This window comes from Cryptomeria japonica, chromosome 9 (assembly GCF_030272615.1).
Source record: "Cryptomeria japonica chromosome 9, Sugi_1.0, whole genome shotgun sequence".
Lineage (NCBI taxonomy): Eukaryota > Viridiplantae > Streptophyta > Pinopsida > Cupressales > Cupressaceae > Cryptomeria > Cryptomeria japonica.
The window spans coordinates 189,631,038-189,656,087 of NC_081413.1; positions in this window are offsets into that span (position 1 = coordinate 189,631,038).

The window sequence follows — 25,050 nt, forward strand, 5'->3', positions numbered from 1 at the left end:
ATCTTGTACACATATGTCCTTCCTCCTCCAAATGGGAGAGGAAATGTAGTTTATATACTTGTCAATTAGGGTTAAAAGACTGATTTTTTCGACCTTGGGCCGACCAGGAAGTACTATTTTCCAAATTGCAAACATAAAGACCCGAAGCCCCATAGGAGACCAGGCCCAAAATAGGGCCAGGGACCAGGGCGTTGGGCGCCATGGTCCTGGGGGACCAGGGCGCTGGGCGCCCTAGTCCTGAAGGACCAGGTCGCTGGGCGCCATGGTCCCACCTCTAGGGACAGTAGGGTGCAAGGAGGATCAGGCCAGGGTGCTTGAAAAATGCAGTTTTTGGTGTCATAAACAGGTTTCGGGGTCTCCATTCAGGTTCCGTGTTGCGCCGCCATCGTGAAGACCCAAATGCAGTCAAAATTGCAAGTGTCGCAATTTTAGGACGCTACAATAAGTTGCATTCATTACCTCCACCATGTCTTTAGTGTCATTGATCTTGGGAGGGAACTCGTCACTATACATGCAATATCTAGCTTATCCATTAATCTGCTTCTTCCTGACCAAACATTGAACAAAGGTCCAAGAAAAGCGACAGCCTCAGAGGATGTTTTGCTTGCCTCTTTCAAAGAAATGTGCAAATCATGCACTACCATCAATTTTCCTTTCAATACATTAATCTTGTGTTTCAGAATTCCTGACACAACAGAGATAGCCTTGACATTTTGTTCCTTTTCAAGCTTTTCAAATTTCCCTGTGTATTCCTCCATTTTTGCTGTCACATCAAGTGGTATTTCTTGTACTTTTTCTGTAATATGTATTGGAGGGGGCTCATTTGCAATTTTTTCTTTCAACTCCACTAACTCTTCCTCCAGAGCGCCCTTCTTCATCAGTGTCTCTTCATATTTTTTAGACAATGCAATCAATTGGGTATGTGTCTCTATGCATCTTCTTGACAAATCCTTTGTTTTTGATAAATTCATGAAAGAAACTTGAGTAAAAAATGAGGCAATCTCCGTGTCAGTTGTGTTCTGCAAGTTCCAGATCATTCTGTCGGCTTTCTTTTCTACTTGGATATTTAGAAGGTGGGGCTTTTGAGTGAAAGGGGCCAAAGACCAAACATCAAGTGTCTTTGACTTAGGATTAAATCTCGATCCTCTTATTACATCTCCAATTTCAAATTCAATTTTAAACATTGGGTCCTCTTGCTTCCTAATCTGATCAATAATAAAAATAGACTGGATATCCCAGTTAGGCATCATAATCATACCAGTACTCTTTATCAATTGTCTTGCCTGTTCCACAGATACTTCCTCCCTGTCAGGATCATATTCCTGCAGTGCCTTGATGATCTCCTCTTTCTTTTCTTCATTTGCTTCCTTTATGATCAGATTTTGTTTTAATTGATTTTGTTTCAACCTTGTCAAAAAACTTTTAAATTCATCTGACTTAATAAAGTCATCATCTTTCATGAACTCATTTGACAACATCACACACTCATCAAATCCTTGAGCAAGGGCTTCGTTTGTTTCTCCCTATTCTTCATTCTACCCTGCTTCTCTGAGACGTGTCCTTATTTGATGAAAGTAGTGTCCTTGTTATGTAACAATTGCTCTAGCAGGGTCTCTCCTCACAATTGTACCGACCTCAGTGGTTTTTTGTTTCTTTGCAGCTAGCACTCAGGTAGATTGAACTTCATCCCCATTCTCTACATCATCAACATACACACTAAGTGGCCTCTTGCCATGTGAAGAATGTCTATCTTGGGGGTCTTGCTGTTGAGCATCCACTTCTGGAATTTGAGGCATTTGTTCCATCAGAGTTTCATATAAACTCAACATTTTGTTAATCCTCTCCAGGTACGGGCTATCAGGGCAAAAACCTGAGAAACTAGGGTCAGCAGCCTTCAATTTTGCTTCAACTCTCATCAAATTTTTCCATTTTCTTCTCCTTTCTTGTACTTCATCTTTTCTTAGCAAATTTCTAACCACATCTTCATCATCCAATGGTTCATGGTCCTTTATGTTGGCCCAAGGTATCATTTTTGGCAATGCAAATTTAATAAATTGTTCAGGATCATAGAATCTAGACACAACATTAACCAACCTATATTGTTTAAGGAAATTGTTTACTTCATGAAAGCAACTCTTACCAATGGTAAAATCAGACGCAACCCAAAGCCTAGGAAGAAGAGAACCCTTCCTATGTTTGTCAAGGTATTCTTTTTCAACTAGGGTCACTGTCAGATAAACTCCATTAAAGCAATCCTAATTGGAACAAATTTTGGTAAAATATGGGGAGGCTGAAGACACCCATAGACTCTGATCACAGTAAAGTTATCAAAAAAATAAAAGTCCCCCCAGTTATGTGAAATAGGCTAGTTTGGAACATATTGGTAAGGTCTCAAAACTCTCCTAACATTAATTGACAATCATTCCCTATTTATTCCTAGCATTTCCATAATTGGCGAAACAATCCAATTTTCAAAGAGAAGGAAAGAAAAATGGGGAGAACTACTGTCCCAAACCTGGGTCCATCTTTGTATTGGCATTAAGAGACCCAATTGTTCTTTGAAAAGATCCAATTCTTTATCCATGAACTCAACATTATAGAACAAGATTAAATGCATCAGCAATGAATAATGCTTGAATGTAGGGCTGGGTGCACCACCACTCTGAATTTCAACTAGAGCATTATGAATGTGTTCAACCACATATCCCACATAATCTTAATCTTTGTTAACATCTGGGTGTTGAATGTCCATGGCCATAATCAGTAATTCAGCTGACACTGTTGAATCTCCATCAAAACCCAACACTCTGCATAATCCATAGATTGTACAGTGCATATAATGGTGGAAAGGTGTGATGTCAAATGGTGGTTCGATACTCTCTGGAATTATAACTGGCTTCCTATTCACCCTAGGCATGTATCTAGGTATTGCATGCTTCTTGATAACACCTTTGTATTTGTCATAATCCTCTGCAATCTACTCCAAATCTATATATGTACATGCATCACCAGTAATCTGGAAAGCTTCAACAAAGCTAGCTTTGTTAATTGAAACTAGGGAAGACTGGTTCTTTCTTCTGATTACCCTAGATACTGGGCAATAGCGTTTGGCCAACTCTTTGATCAAATCCACATCAACATACACATCTGGCACAATTAACTTTGCCATATTTAAATCCCAAGGGTTTGACATCGGGACACCCTTAACCCTATTTTTCTAGAAATAATGAAATAGAGCAGAACCAGTCATATTAAGCGTGGTAGGGTTTCTGCATTGGCTCCATAAATCTCTCCATGCCAAATGATTTGTATTCAAAGCAACGGAAGTCCCTGGCATCAAATCTAAAAATTATTCTTTGTATTTCTTAACCATCGTTTCCTCAGTGGCACTGGCCTTGGAATCTCCAGGTCCTCCTGCTCCACTTGTCATGGCCTTGGGCTTGGGCTTGGCACCTCCAGTACCACTCATCGCCTGGCTCATTTTAACTGCAGGAGAAAAACTTAACCAGTTTTCTGAAATTTTCTCACACCCAACACTCTGAATTCTCCAACGTTGTTGCAGAGCTCAATTCACTGGATTACCTCGAAGATAGAATGCATTAATACAATTATACAAAACCTCAACTCAATCATGCAATTTATGGTATTTACTATTTGGGCGTCGTCACTTCTCTCAAGTCTCAAGTCTCATTAATTGCCACACTTGCATGAACTAGCTACTGTGGCATTAATTCAAACTTCAAACTGAAGTACTCAAGCGAAATTTGAATTCATGCCCTTCTATTTGATTGGCGATTGGCATTCAAAACTTTTACAAAACCCGGCAAAAAAGTCCACATGTTAGCGAGTTAGTGGCAATGCTACCAAATCCTCTTAATCGCAAGCTCGCAACCCCTTTTACGAATCTTCAAAGAATCTCGCGAGTGAGCGATAGCCGTTGATCTAACAAAACAACTTATTTCATTGCAAGCTCGCAACTAGAAACCTAACTTGACTTAAACCCTTGCGATCCCGCGACAACATGACACTTAACTATCGTCGCATGCTCGCAACACTTAACCGTCGTCGCATCGCATGATCGCAAATTAAAATGACTTAACCGCGAACACCTCGCGACCTTGCGATAACATAAAATCACACCCAGTTGCAACCTTGCAACATAAAATGATATTTGGGCGCCGCCACTTCTCTCAAGTCTCATTAACTGCCACACTTGCATGAACTAGCTAGTGTGGCATTAATTCAATTAAACTGATAGAATGCATTAATGCAATTGTACAAATATAAAAATCTTGGCTCGATCATGCAATTTATGGTATTTGGGCGCCGTCACTTCTCTCAAGTCTCATTAATTGCCACACTTGCATGAACTAGCTACTGTAGCATTTTATTGGCGATTGCCATTCAAAACTTTTACAGAACTTGACAAACAAGTCCACGTGTCAATCCCCATCTTTAATCACACACTCTCAACCGATTATAACAATTAGGAAAGGAACCTGCGAGTTAGCGACAATGCTACCAAATCCTCTTAATCGCAAGCTCGCAACCCCTTTTATGAATCCTCAAATAATCTCGTGAGTGAGCGACAACCGTTGATCTTCATCAAGCCCTTCAGTCGCAACTTCGCAACAACATTTGTAATATTCTTTCTTTACCTGCGAGCTGGCGACCACTGCAAATCTAACAAAATAACTTATTTCATCGCAAGCTCACAACTTGAAACTTAACTTGACTTAAACCCTTGCGATCCCGCGACAACAAGGCACTTAACTGCCGGGTATGTGCACCAAGTTGTGGTACCAAAAGGGGGTCTTAAGATGCCACTTTTTCTTTTTCTTTTTTCTGAAATCAGCAAAGTCTGAACTACAACGACAAATTGAAGATAGTTACACTCCAAATTTGAAGATGCAACAAGAACAAAAGTCAGAGTGCTTCGAGTCTACTTTCTAAACTACTAATTTTTTTTGAAAATGGTGGAGATTAAGGGCTTCAAAAAGGGGGGCCACAAAAAGTGGTCATGTTGTTATGCAAAAAACATAACATAGTGTCTGTTGTGGCCCCCCTAAAATGTTAACTTTTTTTTTGAATTTTTAAAATCGCTTCAGTGAGAAATTAGCTAACACCTTGAAGTTTATGCCATAATTTTCAGCTAATTTTTTAATGAGTATATGATTTTTTACTAATTTTCGAAGTGGACACATCCTGAAAAATAGAAATTTGAGCGTACTCCCCCCTAAAATCATTGAAAACAAATCAAAAATCAAAACTTTTTTGTTTTTAAATTGTGTAGAATGGAGTGTAGTTTCTAAAAATGTAATTTTTTTCAAAATCTGATGAACGTGTAAAAATCTAGACCCAAAATAGTGCATGTTGGTTTTTGACAAAAAACGGACACAGTAACAAAAGAAATTATAGATGAAAGACTTAACGAAATCAAAATTTGAAATAAATTACATTTTTGGATAGATAAGAAGGAGCTCAAGTTTACCACGGTATTTTTTTTAACTTCATTGAAACACGTGCAAACTTGATGGAGAGCACAACCAAAAATATGTCAAAATTTTCAATGTTCTAACAAAAACACGTCTCTAGCTTGAAATGGTCATCGAAACCTTTGGGTTGGATGCGCAAGGCAAATCCAAACCATAGGTTTGGTGTTTCCAAAAGCCGGACATTTGGCGCTCGCCAAATATGGCGAGCGCCCTATTTGGCGTGCACCAAATGTGATGAATGGATATTCCATTTGGCGCGCGCCAAATGTGGTCCATATTCCACATTTGGCGTGCACCAAATAAGGATGAAGAGGGAGATAGCTCGAGGGATAGAAAAATAAGGGAATTGTGAGAGCTAGAAAGGGGAGGGACAAAGAAGAGTATGTATCTATAAGAATGAAGAGCCTGAGAAGAGGTAAGGGGAGAGAGAGAATATGAGATCTAGTTCATAGAGAGAGATGGAACTATGAGGAAAGGGAGATAAAGAAATGGGGGTTTCTATGTACACATTTGGCACTCTCCCTATTTGGCGCGCACCAAATGTGGAATACATACAAACTCTTCTTTGTCCCTCCCCTCTCTAGCTCTCACAATTCCCTTATTCTCCTATCCCTCGAGCTATCTCCCTCTTCATCCTTACACCCATCTAATTCCCTCTCTCACCTCTTTCCCTCAGTTTTTTCCTCACTCCCTCCTCTCTCTAGGTCTTAAGGGGTCATAGGACATCATATGACCCCTTAGGACACAAAATGACCTCTAACGACACCTAAGGGGTCATATGGTGTCCTAAGGGGTCATAAGACACCATATGACCTCTTAGGTTACCTTAGGACCCATAACGACACCATATTTTGTCCTAAGTGGTCATAGGACACCATATGACGCCTTAGGACACCATAGGATACCATAGGACACATAACGACACCATATGGTGTCTTAATGGGTCATAGCACACCATATGACCCCTTAGGTGTTGTTAGGGGTCATATTGTGTCCTAAGGGGTTATATGGTGTCCTATGACCCCTTAGGACACAATACGTCATATGGTATCCTAAGGGGTCATAGGAAACCATATGACCCCTTACGACACCATATGAACCATAACGACACCCTATTGTGTCCTAAGGGGTCATATGATGTCCTAAGGGGTCATAGAACACCATATGACCCCTTACAACACCATAGGACACATAATGGCACCATATGGTGTCTTAATGGGTCATAGGACACCATATGACCCCTTAGGTGTCGTTAGGGGTCATATTGTGTCCTAAGGGGTTGTATGGTGTCCTATGACCCCTTAAGACACCATATGATCCCTTAGGACACCATACGACCCATAACGACACCATATTGTGTTCTAAGGGGTCATATGGTGTCCTAAAGGGTCATAGGAAACCATATGAACTCTTACAAGACCATACAACCCATAACGACACCCTATTGTGTCCTAAGGGGTCATATGGTGTCCTAAGGGGTCATAGGACACCATATGACCCCTTAGGTGTCCATACGACCCATAACAACACCATATTGTGTCCTAATGGGTCATATGGTGTCCTAAGGGGTCATAGGACACCATATGACCCATTAGGACACCATATGACCCATTAGGACACCATACAACCCATAACAACACCATATTCTGTCCTAAGGGGTCATATGGTGTCCTAAGGGGTCATAAGACACTATATGACCCCTTAGGACACCATACAACCCATAGCAACACCCTATTGTGTCCTAGGGGGTCATATGGTGTCCTAAGGGGTCATAGGACACCATATGACCCCTTACAACACCATACGACCCATAACGACACCTAAGAGGTGATATGGTGTCCTATGGCCCCATAGGACACCATATGACCCCTTAGGTGTCCATACGACCCATAACGACACCATATTGTGTCCTAACGGGTCATATGGTATCCTAAGGGGTCATAGGACACCATATGACCCATTAGGACACAATACGACCCATAACGACACCGTATTGTGTCCTAAGGGGTCATATGGTGTCCTAAGGGATCATAAGACACCATATGACCCCTTAGGACACCATATGACCCATAACAATACCCTATTGTGTCCTAGGGGGTCATATGGTGTCCTAAGGGGTCATAGGACACCATATGACCCCCTATGACACCATAGAACCCATAACGACACCTAAGGGGTCATATGGTGTCCTATGGCCCCATAGGACATCATATGACCCCTTAGGTGTCCATACGACCCATAATAACACCATATTATGTCCTAAGGGGTTATATGGTGTCCTAAGGGGTCATAGGACACCATATGACCCCTTAGGACACCATACGACCCATAACGACACCATATTGTGTCCTAAGGGGTCATAAGGCACCATGTGACCTCTTAGGACACCATACGACCCATAATGACACCATTATTGTGTCCTAGGGGGTCATATGGTGTCCTAAGAGGTCATAGGACACCATATGACCCCTTACGACACCATAACAACCCATAACGACACCTAAGGGGTCATATGGTGTTCTATGGTCCCATAGGACACCATATGACCCCTTAGGACACCATATGACCCATAACGACACCATATTGTGTCCTAAGGGGTCATATGGTGTCCTAAGGGGTCATAGGACACCATATGACCCCTTAGGACACCATACAACACATAACGACACCGTATTGTGTCCTAAGGGGTCATATGGTGTCATAAGGAGTCATAAGACACCATATGACCCCTTACGACACCATATGACCCATAACGACACCCTATTGTGTCCTAAGGGGTCATAAGACACCATATGACCCCTTACGACACCATAACGAACCATAACGACACCTAAGGGGTCATATGGTGTCCTATGGCCCCATAGGACACCATATGACCCCTTAGAACACCTTACAACCCATAACGACACCATATTGTGTCCTAACGGGTCATATGGTGTCCTAAGGGGTCATAGGACACCATAACGACCCATAACGACACAATATTGTATCCTAAGGGGTCATATGGTGTCATAGGGGGTCATAAGACACTATATGACCCCTTAGGACACCTTATGACCCATAACGACACCATTATTGTGTCCTAGGGGGTCATATGGTGTCCTAAGGGGTCATAGGACACCATATGACCCCTTACGACATTATAACGACCCATAACGACACCTAAGGGGTCATATGGTGTCCAATGGCCCCATAGAACACCATATGACCCCTTAGGACACCATACGACCCATAATGACAACATATTGTGTCCTAACAGGTCATATGGTGTCCTAAGGGTTCATAGGACCACATATGACCCCTTCGGACACCATACGGCCCATAATGACACCGTATTGTGTCCTAAGGGGTCATATGGTGTCATAAGGGGTCATAAGACACCATATGACCCCTTACGACACCATACGACCCATAACGACACCCTATTGTGTCCTAAGGGGTCATATGGTGTCCTAAGGGGTCATAGGACACCATATGACCCCTTACGGCACCATAACAACCCATAACGACACCTAAGGGGTCATATGGTGTCCTATGGCCCCATAGGACACCATATGACTCCTTAGGACACCATATGACCCATAATGACACCATATTGTTTCCTAACGGGTCATATGGTGTCCTAAGGGGTCATAGGACACCATATGACCCCTTAGGACACCATACGACCCATAACGACACCGTATTATGTCCTAAGGGGTCATATGGTGTCATAAGGGGTCATATGACACCATATGACCCCTTAGGACACCATACAACCCATAATGACACACTATTGTGTCCTAGGGGGTCATATGGTGTCCTATGGCCCCATAGGACACCATATGACCCCTTAGGTGTCCATACAACCCATAACGACACCATATTATGTCCTAAGGGGTCATAAGACACCATACAACCCCTTAGGACACCATAAGACCCATAACAACACCTAAGGGGTCATATGGTGTCCTAAGGGGTCATAGGACACCATATGACCCCTTAGGACACCATACGACCCATAACGACACCGTATTATGTCCTAAGGGGTCATATGGTGTCATAAGGGGTCATATGACACCATATGACCCCTTAGGACACCATACAACCCATAATGACACACTATTGTGTCCTAGGGGGTCATATGGTGTCCTATGGCCCCATAGGACACCATATGACCCCTTAGGTGTCCATACAACCCATAACGACACCATATTATGTCCTAAGGGGTCATAAGACACCATACAACCCCTTAGGACACCATAAGACCCATAACAACACCTAAGGGGTCATATGGTGTCCTATGGCCCCATAGGACACCATATGACCCCTTAGGTGTCCATACGACCCATAACGACACCATATTGTGTCCTAAGGGGTCATATGCTATCCTAAAGGGTTATAGGAAAACATATGACCCCTTACGACACCATACGACCCATAACGACACCCTATTGTGTCCTAAGGGGTCATAGGACACCATATGACCTCTTATGACACCATAACGACCCATAATGACACCTAAGGGGTCACATGGTGTCCTATGGCCCCATAGGACACCATATGACCCCTTAGGACACCATATGACCCATAAGGACACCATATTATGTCCTAAGGGGTCATATGGTGTCCTAAGGGGTCATAAGACACCATATGACCCCTTAGGACACCATACGACCCATAACGACACCCTATTGTGTCCTAGGTGGTCATATGGTGTCCTAAGGGGTCATATGGTGTCCTAAGGGGTCATAGGACACCATATGATCCCTTACGACACCATACGACCCATAACGACACCTAAGGGGTCATATGGTGTCCTATGGCCCCATAGGACACCATATGATCCCTTAGGTGTCCATACAACCCATAACGACACCATATTATGTCCTAAGGGGTCATATGGTGTCCTAAGGGGTCATAAGACACCATATGACCCCTTAGGACACGATACGACCCATAACGACATCGTGTTGTGTCCTAGGGGGTTATATGGTGTCATAAGGGGTCATAGGACACCATATGACCCCTTACGACCCATAATGACACCATATTGTGTCCTAAGGAATCATAAGACACCATCTGGCCCCTTAGGACACTATACGACCCATAACGACATCTAAGGGGTCATATGGTATCCTAAGACACCATATTATGTCCTAAAGAGTCATATGGTTTAATTTTTATGGTTGTGGCTATCAAACTATAGGGCATAGAGTAGAAATTTATCAAAGGTTAAAAAATTTCAATGGAAGTCATTTGGCGCTAGCCAAATGAGCTGCACAAAAAAAAGGTTATAGGGTATAGAGTAGAAATTTATCAAAGGTAAAAAATTTCAATGGAAGTCATTTGGCACTAGCCAAATGAGCTGCACAAAAAAAAGGTTATAGGGTATATAGTTAGTGTTTAGTTTAAGGTAAAAAATTTCAATGGAAGTCATTTGGTGCTAGCCAAATGAGCTGCACTAAAATCTGGTTAAATGGGACCTTTGACCCATGATCCAAGCCCACATTCTCTCATTTTGTCTTCTTTCTGCGCATGATCAGACAAAAAAATGCTTTTTGCATGGTGTTGACATTTTATGCAAGGTTATTTTATACATTCCATTAGCTCTCCACCACCTTTTTTTTCATTTGGCAACGTCAAAGAGGAAGAACATAGTTTTTTTATTAAATTTGAATAATTGAGGTAATATTTTCTTGTTTTTAGAATTAAAATACTTATTAAGTGTTCTTTTGTTTAAATGTTAGAATAGAAGTGTGAGTCAAAATTGATTATAATCCTATTAGATTTACATTAGATTTAACAATGCATTTGAAGGAAGTTGCATAAGAAAATTATTTGTTTAGTGGTTTAAAACAAAATTTGCAATTTCATACATCCTTTTTAAGATCTTATGAAATAATTTAGAAAAGGAATACATGAAATAATTTTGATTTCATATATCCATTTTAACATATGCATAATCATCATCATGTCGAGGAAATGACCAAAAAAATGTAACATCGAAAGAGCGTGAAGCTAAGAATGCAAAAAAAAGAGAAGGAATGAAGCAACTTTGTGAACAAAGGAAATTGAATACCATAGAAGAAGAGGTGTCAATTGAAGAGGTGACAATTGAAGAGGAACATGAAATATCCATCCAATCTAAGAGAGAGACAAAATTGGCCACACAAAGGCAACAGATGCAAAACTTTCGTGCAATGAGACAATTGAATCCCGAGGTTGAGAGCATGTCTACCATAATTCAAGTTGAAGGCACCCCATCTCTTACATCTCAAGTTGAAGGCACACCATCTCTTATTGGCACACCATTGGTGTCTACAACATCTCATATTGAATGCACTCCCTCTATGACATTTGATGTTGCAAGTACTTCACGACTGACATCAAGTATTGGAGCTACACCATCTTGTACACCTCAATTTCAAGGTATGTCATCATTTTCATCTCCTGTTGAAGGTATGCCACCTTGTCTACCCCAACTATAATGACAATAATAATACCTCTAATTGAAATCTCAATCCGAAGTTTGGAATTCATATGGTAGAGTTTACTATTCTCATGGCTGGTGTTCATTTAGTTGTCAATCTAGGAACGTAAAACTTGAAATGGGTCTGCAATATATATGCACTAAGCTCCTTAAATGATTATTCTTAATTACTGCAGGAAAGTTAGGAATGAAAATCATAAAAGGCTAAATGAAATCTTTACAAAACTCTGCTGAAAAGATCTAATAAAAATAACAGGAATCATATCGTTCTGCCTTGGCTGCAGGAACAGTCAAAGGATCTATTTCTAGTGGCTATAGGAACAGTCCAGTCATGAACTTCTCCTGCAACAAAGTAAAAACTAACTTTAATAATCATAAACATAGGATCACTCACCAAGTGGACCCCCTTGGATGAGTGATATCAAACTCTCAGCAAAGAACTATTAGTAGATCAAAATAACATATCTTTATTCATTTTTCTTGAAAGATGATTACATATTCTAAAAGAGAAAATTTCAGAATGCGTGACAAAAACTCTGCTCAATCCCTTTCCATTCTATCTAACTCAGAAAAGAAGGAAGAGCTTATTATAAAGAAAAGACAAACTACAATGGACAACTCCAGTTACACCCAGAAGAAGAGGCAGATAGCTGTTAGATGAAGGGGATAACAGAGAGCTTGGCTGCAGGAACTGTGGATCTGAAACCGAACCACAGTCTTTGCACGCCAAAGAGATATTTTGCAAATTAAACATGCACCAGAGTTAAACTCCCATGGTGAAGTACAACTACTCCGATTATGCCATAGATTGTGCTCGCTTGAATCTCCTTCAATTTGACCTCCAACTATCTAAACGTGATTCTCCAGTCCTTAGGCGCGAAGGAAAATTCTCCACCGCGGCATCAATTATTATCTGCACTAAAACAAAAACAATATACAAGGACATGCATATGCATCTTACTTAACTAATACATTCATTAACTCATATATGAAATCATCCTAAATAATCTGCATATCACAGGGACAAACCATTTGGCTAGAGGAATAAACTGGCATTGCTGCAGGAATTAACAGACAAGGTTCAAACATGATTTCTTAAGTTTAGTTTTAAAACATGGATTACATATATTCAATTCACAATATTTTACTATCATAATGCAACCCAAAAGATACCAAAAACCTAAGAGTCCTGATAAAAAACATGTCATACACCCACTTATCATGCCCCCCAACTTTAAGGGTTTGCTGCTCCTGCAGCAAAAAGAAAATTTCCAATTTTTGCTGAAATTCTGAAATCACCAATAGTGTCCTGTCCAGTTCCCTTGGAAGGCAAAATTCCAATAAAATCCTTTCATCTTCTCCAACCTGGACCATCTAGCTATTTCTTCCACATCTACATCATAATTTTGTTCTGTTGGTTGACATGCCAAAAGTGGCCACATAAGGATAGGAGACTGAAAGATTAATGGCAACCAATTATTGGATTTCTCCCTACCTAGCTGTATGTACTTGGAGGCTCTCTGTATAGCTGCATGAAAATTCTATAATGAGTAGGGTTCTCCCAGTTTTAAATGATCTGGTAGATGATTCCAACGTTGAGTTAGTCCTTCTAGCGCTGTTGTCCTGTGGGTATGAACCAATTTCTCATACGCTTGATAGACTTCCTCTCTCATTGGAAGTACTATCTTACTATCATTATCTCTTATTAGCAACTTTTGTCAATCATAATACAGAACCCTAGGTGTTTCTGATTCCCTCCTTAATGGCAGTGGACAGTCAAGTTCCAATTTTTCAAACTCCCTGGCTTGTGGTCCTATAATCATTAAATTTTGTATCCAAGACATTAGAGCTCTGAGATGGATATCCCCAATGTACAACAAAGGATTCCATTCTCTGTCCTGGCGTACAGCATAATTACGTAAATATAATTCACATAACAAGTTCCTTTCAGAATGTGGGGAGGTTTGATAAGCATGATATAATTCCTCAGGTGTTTCCAAGGATGGATTAAGATCCCTTACTATGTGGTTTAATCTGAAATTCAGATACCGTTCTTTCAAGTGCACTGCATAAATTCTTGGGGGAGCCCTACATTGCATTATCTCAAGAATCATACCATAAATCTCTTCTACCTTAGTTTCCAATTCTTTAATTCTATTATCTTTTTTCTCAATCTCTTTTTGTTGCTTATTAATTATCCCTTGCAACCTATCCTTCTCTATTTCCCATTGCCTAAAGAATGTTAAAACAATTGATAAACTAGTTAGGGATGAAGGAGTTCTTATGGGTCCTACCTTAGACCATGGGATTTCTTCAATAACTTCCTCATTCTGGATTGTCATATCTCCCACGTTTTCTTCAAGTTGCTGTGGAACATCATCAATAATCTCCTCACATTGCAATGCCATTGAAGCCAGATTTGCAAGCTTATCCATTACAATTTCTTCCTGAATTTCTTCTTCTACAGGGTTTTCTTGAATTTCCTCTTCTGTAGGGTTTTCTTGAATTTCTTTTTCTATAGGGTTTTCTTGAATTTCCTCTTCTGTAGGGTTTTCTTGAATTTCCTCTTCTGTAGGGTTTTCTTCTTCTGAAGTTTCTACTCCAATCACCTTTGTTGGACTACTCACTGGTTGAGTCTTTTGTGTCCTCCTTCTTGTTCTCCTCACATACACTTTTGAAATAGATGTAGGAGTTTTTGTTTTTGTTCGACGCCTCTTGGCTATAGGAGGGATATGCACTTCTTGCGGCCGGATAACAAATTCTTCATCTGACTCCTCTTTTTCCAATTCTTTTCCTTCCCTTTGTAAAATAGGTGAACCTCCTTGAAGAGAGGTAGAGGGTTGTCCTTCGATTGAATTTGCTTCAATATTTTCTTCTAAAATAATTGCAGCTCCTTCAGCAACTAGCAAACCCTCATCTTCACTAGAAAGACCTTCTGGAACTATCTCTTCTTGAACCAGTGGATTATTTTCAATAGGGGCTTCATCTACCCTAAATTGCAGAATATCTTCAAACACACCCCATTCCATCTGTGAAACATCTCTCAAGGACCATTGTACCAACAACTTCACCAGTCCATGATGGCTAACAGAGCGATTTCCATATTTTTTTGTCTCCTTAGCACTTATAGAAATGAGATGATACAAGAAATTTGGGACATTAACTCGCCGGTCATGACACAGATGACTAAGTAACTTGAAGTGAGGTGAATGGAGATTTGAATACCGTCCTTCACAGGTAATATATTTCATAATATATAGAGCTACCTGAGGCTAATGTGCTGGCAAAGAAACCCTTCTAGTCCCTTGATTATCCACCATTAAGGGTCTGTTAGTAGGAACTGTGAACTCTGCCTTGACACTCCTTGCATCCTTCGATTCTGGAAAGAGTTCTCCTTCCTGCAGCAACCCTGTGACCTCTGCAATTCACTGCTCTATAGAAATTACCCTCAACCCCTTAATTGTAGCTTCTCCTTCGACAAAAGAATGCATAAATTCTGCAGCTATTTCGTCATTGAAATCCCTGATTCTTAAGAAATAATCCAGCCAGCCATGGTTTTGGAAATAATGCACATAGAAAACATCCTGCAGCAACCCTTCATGGACAGTTGGTTCATGGCGAATTAGATCACCACCCATCTTTTACTCTGATAATTCCGCAGCTTCACCAAAATGTTTGACAGATTCACAAAAGCTAAAATCTACATATCTTAAATTTGGTGGCAGAAGTTATTATTCACTCGCATGAAATAATAATCATCATAAGTAATGTCAGTTAGGAAATTAGTTCGGGATAATAAATCTTACTGGGAAAAAGGACCATAAAGTACCCCCCCAACTTAACCTAGCACGTGTCCACATAGGCTGACGAGATTTCAGGTTTGGAGCGGATTAAAATAGAATTAAAATCATAATGACCTAATAAATGCATAATTAAAATAAAGTACAATATACACATATCTGCAATTGGGCGAAAATGATGGCCAAATGAAATGAAGTGATAAATAAGAAAGTGGGATGGAGTGTAGTGGATGGAACTTTATGTACGGAGAACAATATTCCTCATGCAAATATTTTATTATGATACAGTCAATAAGTTCACTGCAGAGGCTGCAGGAACATCACCTTTATCAAAACACTCAAATGCAACAGGAAGGTCATGAATTGATACCGAAGCATTGACAATTGCTGCAGGAACTTGTATTTCATTTTGAGGAGCAAACTGCTTCAGGAACTCTTTTCTAGTAGCTGACTTGTGAAAAAGTCATAGTCGGTGTCCATTCACTAAGAGTTTAAATCGAACAGGATCTATTGTGGACAACCGAACTGCTCCATTGTGAAAAACTTCTTCTACCTCATAAGGACCCAACCACCTTGTTTGGAGTTTTCCCATAACATCCTTATATCTGGAATCATACAAGAGTGCCCAGTCACCAGCTTTGAATTTCTTTTCTTTGATATATTTATCATGCCATCTGGCTCTTTGGTTTTGAATCAACTCTGTCTGTTGAACATCTATCTTTCTCCATTCATCAAGAGCATTTAACTATTGAATGCGTTCCTTCTATGCTTCAGACAATGTCATATTCAATTGTAGAGCTATTCTCAAGGTTTTATGCTCAAATTCAATAGGCATCATTGTTGTTTTGCCATAAACCATCTCAAAAGGTGTGAATCCAATTGGTGTTTTCCATGTTGTTCTATATGCCCAAATTGCCTTTGAAAGTCGATTAGACCAATCTTTCTTGTGGATAGACACTGTTTTTGTAAGAATAGCCTCAAGCTCTCTGTTGGTAACTTCTACTTGGCCATTAGACTGTGGATGATATGGAGTAGATTTCCTGTGTCTTATATTATATTCATTGACCAAAGCTGTTATCAATGTTGATGTAAATTGAGGTCCCTGATCTGAGACAATTTCCCTAGGTACTCCATACCTTGTAAATATTTCTTCATAGAGAAATTCAGCTACCATATTGTCTCTTGCATGTTGCATAGCTCTAGCTTCTACCCATTTTGTCACAGAGTCTGTACATACCAAGATATAAGATTTGCCATTAGAAGGTGGATCAATGGGGCCAACAAAATCTAATCCCCATTTGTCAAATGGTGTAACGGATATTTGAGGGTATAGTGGCATCTCATCAGATTTTGTAGGTCTGCTCATTCGCTGACATCTGTCACATTTCCTTGTGTACTGAGCTGCATCCTTGTGTAGTGTAGGCCAGTAATAACCAGTATTGAGTACTTTCAGTGTTGTCCTTTTGGTAGCAACATGACCTCCACATGGCTCATCATGACATGCATGCAAGATGTCATATGTTTCATCCTCTCTAACACATCTTCACATGACTTGATCGGGTCCAGTATAAAATAGACAATCAACAATCCATGAAAAGTTATAACTTTTTTCAACTAGCAACCTTCTTTCCTTAGGAGAAAAAGAAATTGGTATCTTAGTTGTAGCTAAATAGTTGGCAATATCAGCATACCAAGGAGTATGAGTCTGTATGAGAAACAAATGCTCATCTGGAAAAGTGTCATCTATCATTGTAGAGTCTTCCTACAATTGAAGACGTGAAAGATAATCTGCAACAACATTAGACTTCCTTGGCTTATCAACAACTGTGATATCAAATTCCTGCATCAACAATAACCAGCGAGCCAGTCTACCGGTGATGGATGGCTTATTCATAAGATATCTAATTGCAGTATGATCTGTATGCACAAATATTGGATACCCTGTAATATAGTATCTAAACTTGTTAAGGGCATATATGACAGCTAGCATTTCCTTTTCAGTAACTATATAATTCAATTCAGGTCACTGCAAATTCTTGTTGATATAATATATTGCATTTTCCAACTTCTCAACTTTTTGTCCTAGCACTCCTCCTATAGCATAATCAAATGCATCGGTATGGATTTGGAATGGTAGAGACCAATTAGGTCCTTTTAGAACTGGTACTTGAGTCAAAGCATGCTTAAGCTTTAAAAAAGCTTCATTGCATGCTGAGGTCCATTTAAATTCTGCATCTTTAGTAAGCAATGTATATAAGAGACTTGCAATTTTGCTGAAATCTTTGATGAACCGTCTGTAGTATCCAGCATAGCCAAGAAAACTTCTCACATCTTTTTGCTTCATAGGGTTATTAATATGCTGAATAACCTCAATCTTTGCTGGATCCACTTGTATGCCTTGTACAGATATATGATGACCAAGGACTATTCCTTCTTCCATCATAATTAAACACTTTTCACTGTTTAGAGACAAGTTGTAGTCTTCACACCACTGCAAAAATTTCTTCAAATTACCCAATGCTTGATCAAATTCAGAACCATAGGTTGTAAAGTCATCCATGTAAATTTCCATTATGTCTTGAGAAATATCAGAAAAAATATTGATGATTGCCCTTTGAAAAGTGGCTGGAGCATTACACAACCCAAAAGGAAGAACAAAATATGCATAAGTGCCCCATGGACAAGTAAATGTTGTTTTCTCTTGATCCTCATGAGCTATTTGTATATGATTATAGCCACTAAATCCATCCAAAAATGAAAAATATCTCTTACCAGCAAGAGAATCCAATACCTGATCCACAAATGGCAGTGGAAAATGATCCTTCCTTGTGGCTAAGTTCAAAGCTCTATAATCAACACATACTCTCCATTTGCCTCCCTTTTTAGGAACTATCACCAAAGGTGATACCCATTGATTGTCAGATATAGGATAGATAAACCCAGCTTTCAACAATTTTTGCAATTCTTCCTTAACTATCTCCTTCAGGGCAAGATTAACTCTTCTTTGATGTTGTTTGAGGGGGCAACACTCATCCTTTATGTAAATGCGATGAGTACAAACTGCTGGATCAATTCCATTCATATCAGTGTAATCACATGCAAAGGCATTTATATGGAGTTTTAGCAAGTCCACTAGGCTATCTTTCTGAGCATCTGCTATATTCTTGTTGATGTTCAAATATTTATTCAATTCAACCTCTATCTTGATAGTAAGATCAATCTGATTCATATCAGAAACATGAGAATATAACAATTCCTATGGCAACAAGGTATGTAAGACATTAGTGGCTGCAGGAAAGTCCAACCCTGCAATATTCAGAACCAATTCCTGCAATTCTTGGTCTTCTATTAATTCATTTATCAAGACCTTATAAAGGATTGATTCTTCATCATATAACTGCATGAGTGGCACTCGATTAATCATCATAAGGTGATTAATAGAGTCAATTTCTTCAGATTCCTCTCCCAAAATGGGCCAAACAGTCTGCTGTTGATCAAGCTGAGGTTGTGCAGGGGAATACAAGGCCAATGTTTTTGTGGAACTGCCATCTGAAATAGTCATGTCTCCTGATCTACACCCAATATATGCATCAGCTGTGGCAAGCCATGGCCTTCCCAAAATGACTGGTTATCCCCCCAATGTTGCTTTTGGGGATAAAATCATAAAGTTTACAGGATATTCCCATGAATCTAGAATGACCACTATATCTTCTATCATACCATCAGGTCTTATTGCTGAGCAATCAGCAAGTTGAAGAACTGTGTGTGTAGCCCTTAAACTATCTATCTCCAGATGTTTCATTACTTCCCTTGTCATTACATTAATGGCTGCTCCTAGATCAACTAAAATATTTTTTATTTGACTACCATTAATAACTATACTCACAACATGACTGCCTGGATCAGAATACTTTGGAATAGCAATTTTTCCTAACATAATATCAGCCAATTGACCCATAACATGAACTGTTTGTGGATCCTTTTTCTTTCTACCAGGTTTCTTTAGGCATGCCTCTCAATGCTTTACCATATATTGGAACATCCTTTATTGCTTGCAATAATAGAATTTTAACACAAATGTGTTTCAGTTGATCAAGAATATCAAAGCTTTGTTGTTGATCAGTTGAAACTTCATCTTTCAATCTTTGGGGAAATGGTAGTAATATTTGAGTCTGAGGTATTACATCATTAAGATCCGAGATTGGTTGCTCTTCTTGTACCTCAGTAATAACTGGCTGAGAGGGATTAGGTAGTGTTGTTCCAGATCGGAGGTGAATATCATCTAGTGATAAAGAATAGGCTGGGTATTGATTAGCATCAACTGAATAAGCTTGTTGTTGTTGCTGAGATTTGATATTTGGATTAGGCAATGGTTGAGTAGGCAGCTGTGTTGTCTTGAGAGGTGGTGTTGTGGCTACAGGAGGTGGCATTAAAGTAGGAGGTTGTGGCTGCTAAGCAGGGGGCTGATATCTAGAAGATTGGGATGACCATGATGGGTTTCCCCTCCATTGAGAGGTAGGTTGCCAATTCCCTTGAAATTGGTTCCCTACACCTTGAGGTGGATACCAGTTTCCCTGTGGCTGCTGCCACTAGGGTATTTGATTAGCAAATTGTTGTCCTTGGCCTTATGATCCATACCAATGTGGATAATTACCAAAATTTTGAGAATACTGTGGTTGCCATTCGTTATTTGGTGCATAAGAATTACCACTATAACCAGAAAAGGAAAGTGGATCAGGTGGCATACCTTGTTCTGAAAATTTGGTCTTCTCTGAGCAACATAGAAGACTTGTTCATCCTCCCCTTGAACTGGTTTGAACTCAGGTACTTCAACATTTGCAACCATCTTACATCTGCAATCTTTCTTCCGCTGCTTACAATGAGGACAAAATTCTGCAAGAAATGCATCAACTTCCTCATGCTTCTTCTTGGCTGCCAATGTATCCAGCTAAGTAGCCATATTGTTTATAATTACCTCCTTGAAATCTTTTTATAAATGACTAAGTTCCAACCTAGAAACTCCATTTCCAGATGATGATGATAGTGCTCCTGGCTTAAATCTCCTATTCTTCTTAGAAGTAGATCTGGAATACTTTTTGCAAATTTGTCCTATTTCAGCCCAAGTAGACTGTGTAATGTCACCTCCCTCCATTAGATCTAAGGAATCAGTGCATTCATCACTGATACCCCTCAAGAATATCAATTTGAGGGAATCTTCATTTAGAGTACTATGCTTGGACTTCTTGACACTAAACAAAAACCTTTCCAGATAATCCTCAAGGCTCTCATCTTCAGTTTGTGTCATTCTAAAGCTATCATCCCCATGATGATCAGTGCCTCTACAGTAATATTTGTATTTTGCAAGAAACAACCGTTTCATCTCATCCCATGTATTGATTATGCTACTACCCAAGCTCATAAACCATCTCAAGGATGACTCCTTCAAAGTGGCTGGAAATTTTTTGAGTCTATGGGCATCTGTAGTATAGTCAAAACTCCTACAGAGAGCATCAAACTCAAACATAAATGTATCTAGATCCTCTGTAACCAACCCATAGAACTTAGGAAGTGAAGATGCTAGAATGTTCTTGAGGTTAGCATTATCATGCTGGTCAGAGATGGGAAACTCAAATGTTAGACTAGGTGGTGGTGGTGGATTATTTCCACCATGAGGTGGGTTCCCTTGCATTGGACTTGTGGGGGTTATTACAATAGGCAATTCTTCTTCTTGTGGACCAAAAAGGAACTGAAGACTACCTTCTGGAAATTCAGACTTAGGATGATTCAAATTTTGTGGGACTTGATACAGCTCAGAAAAAGGGTTTATATCTGGAAAACTATCTTCTGCATGAGTAGTATGAGTGGGTAAAAATGTCTACCTCTGGCATCTCTTCTTCTATTATGCATGCAGATTCATGAGATTCAAACAATTAACTAGAAATTAAAATAATCATAAAAGGCTCTTAGCTTGACACCATCCCCGACAATGGCGCCAAAAATGTCTACCCCAACTATAATGACAATAATAATACCTCTAATTGAAAACTCAATTCGAAGTTTGGACATTCATATGGTAGAGTTTACTATTCTCATGGCTGGTGTTCATTTAGTTGTCAATCCAGGAACATAAAACTTGAAATGGGTCTACAATATATATGCACTAAGCTCCTTAAATGATTATTCTTAATTACTGCAGGAAAGGTAGGAATGTAAATCATAAAAGGCTAAATGAAAGTTTTACAAAACTCTACTGAAAAGATCTAATAAAAATAACAAGAATCACACCATTCTGCCTTGGCTGCAGGAACAATCAAAGGATCTATTTCCAGTGGTTGTAGGAACAGTCCAGTCATGAACTTCTACTGCAACTAAGTAAAAATTAATTTTAATAATCATAAACATAGGATCACTCCCCAAGTGGGCCCCCTTGGATGAGTGATATCAAACTCTCAGCAAAGAACTATTAGTAGATCAAAATAACATATCTTTATTCATTTTTCTTGAAAGATGATTACATATTCTAAAAGAGAAAAATTCAAAATGCGTGACAAAAACTCTGCTCAATCCCTTTCTATTCTGTCTAACTCAGAAAAGAAGGAAGAGCTTATTTTAAAGAAAAGACAAACTACAATGGACAACTCTAGTTACGCCCAGAAGAAGAGGCAGATAGTTGTCAGATGAAGGGGATAACAGAGAGCTTGGCTGCAGGAACTATGGATCTGAAACCGAACCACGGTTTTTGCACGCCAAAGAGATATTTTGCAAATTAAATATGCACCGGAGTTAAACTCCCATGGTGAAGTACAACTACTCTGATTATGCCATAGATTGTGCTCACTTGAATCTCCTTCAATTTGACCTCCAGCTATCTAAATGTGATTCTCCAGTCCTTAGGCACGAAGGAAAATTCTCCATCGTGACATCAATTATTATATACACTTAAACAAAAACAATATATAAGGACATGCATATGCATCTTACTTAACTAATACATTCATTAACTCATTTATGAAATCATCCTAAATAATCCGCATATCATAGGGACAAACCATTTGGCTGCAGGAATAAATTGGCATGGCTACAGGAATTAACAGATAAGGTTCAAGCATGATTTCTTAAGTTTAGTTTTAAAACATGGATTACATATATTCAATTCACAATATTTTACTATCACAATGCAACCCAAAAGATACCAAAAACCTAAGAGTCCTGATAAAAAACATGTCAATACACCGACTTATCACACCTATCCCTAACGTTGTTGACATTGCTAATCTTGAGATAACTCAAAGTTTGAGAACACCTCCTAGAGTTTTGCATAGAAAGCCTAAGTATTTGATTGATATTGATGCTAATGTTTTGAAACCAATGGTTGACAAGTTTCTGAAGCGTACTTGTCAAAGACATACTAACCGGATATGGAAAATATTTTTTGAGCCTTTAAATGAGATAGGAAGATGTCAACTATTTGTTGAAATGATGAGAAATCTGAAATTTAGGCCTACAATGAAGATTCTTGGGCTAAGAACATCGATTGAATCAAGCGACAAATCTATTGTGAAGAATCTGATGAATGCATATGATACTATTGGTTCTAACTCACGCACAAAAGATAGTAATGCCACACGACATGTCATTACATCAAAAATTGTAAGCACTCAAACTAAGAAAGCTCGCCTCCTTAGAAAGACAAGTAAACAATTGAAGATAATTAGACAAACTCTAATGAGAGCTTTGGGAAGGCAACAAAGAGCGGAGGATCCATATAACAATGAGTTATGGGCATTTTCCGGTAGATTACCACGGAAAGATAAAGCAATTGTTGAAGCCTTGAGATCCCTAATTGAAGATTTTTGGAAGAAAAACACAAGGGTCTCTCCAAATCAAAGAGATGTTGTAAGAAGGAGGATTGGTAGTAAAATCCGTGATCCACATCCAAAACATTTTTTGGATATGACTCAAACACAATTTTTTTCCAAGTTTCAACGTATGTATCCTCAAATAAAAATTAGTCAAAGGTTCTTTGAAATGGTAAAGCCTTTTTATGTCAAAATAAATCACACATGCACAACTTCTTGTTGTAGAGTACATATTGAATTTTCTAACCATTATGATGTTTATCAACACATATGTATAGATTTGCATGCTAACAATGTTTTGCAGGAATACAACATAAATGGTCCACCGACATCTTCAAGGGAATTCATATCTAGCATATTATGTGAAAGAGTAGATGGTCAAGTATATTACAATAAGTGTTGCTTGGATGGCACATGTGTTGATTGTGGTGGATTGCGACATTTACAAATTTGTCAACATATGGATATTGGACAAGAAATTGGTAATGAATTAGTAGAATTTGGAAAATATAAGACAACGGCCTACATGCTAAAAGATGGAAAAGAAGCAAAAAGGTGTGAATTGGTTAGTGAGAAGATTCCAGTGTATCAGTTTATGGGCATCTTTCATGAGAATATGGTGTATGAGTATGCAAGGCATAACCATCGAGCTCGTTGGTTGGACTCACAATTTAAGCTATGCAAGGACACATTTCCACTTCATACAATCGTTTCAATTGTTGACTTTGCAGAGAACTACACACTACAACCGCATAACGAGGTGTAATCACAATATTAAAACTCCACACAAGTTGCCATATTTGTGCATATAGCATTCATTCATGCACATGACAGTATGGAAGAGGATAGGAAGGTATTGAGGGAGTATCATTTTTACATCAGTGATGATCGCTCACACTCTACAGAGTTTATGCAAGGTTGTTTTCAGATATTCTACGATGATTTGGCTAGCTGAGGCATATCATTCCGTCAACATACCATATGGTCAGATAATTGTGCATTGCAATTTAAGAACTCTCAGATGTTTTATTGGTTGAGTAGGATGCATAAGTTGACTGCTATTCAACATATGTGGAATTTCTTTGAGGTTGGGCATGGAAAAGGGGAGCATGATGGTGCATGAGCATGTATTAAAAGAGCTTTAGCACGAGAAGAGTTAAAGTACAAAGGGAATGCAAACTTGAAAGATGCAAAATCAATTGTTCAATGGTACAATGGTACAATTGGTCCAGGTAATCAAGGTAAGTCTTTAGTTCACAAATTTTTTTGGTTGGTAGATGATACTAACATTGCAAAATTAGAAGATTGTTGTACATTGACAGGATTGAGTGAGCTACACTCTTTCAAAATCTCTAATGCAGGTTCATGGACTATCCATACGTGGTGGATGGCATGTTATTGTTCTTCATGTAGAGATGGTGCCT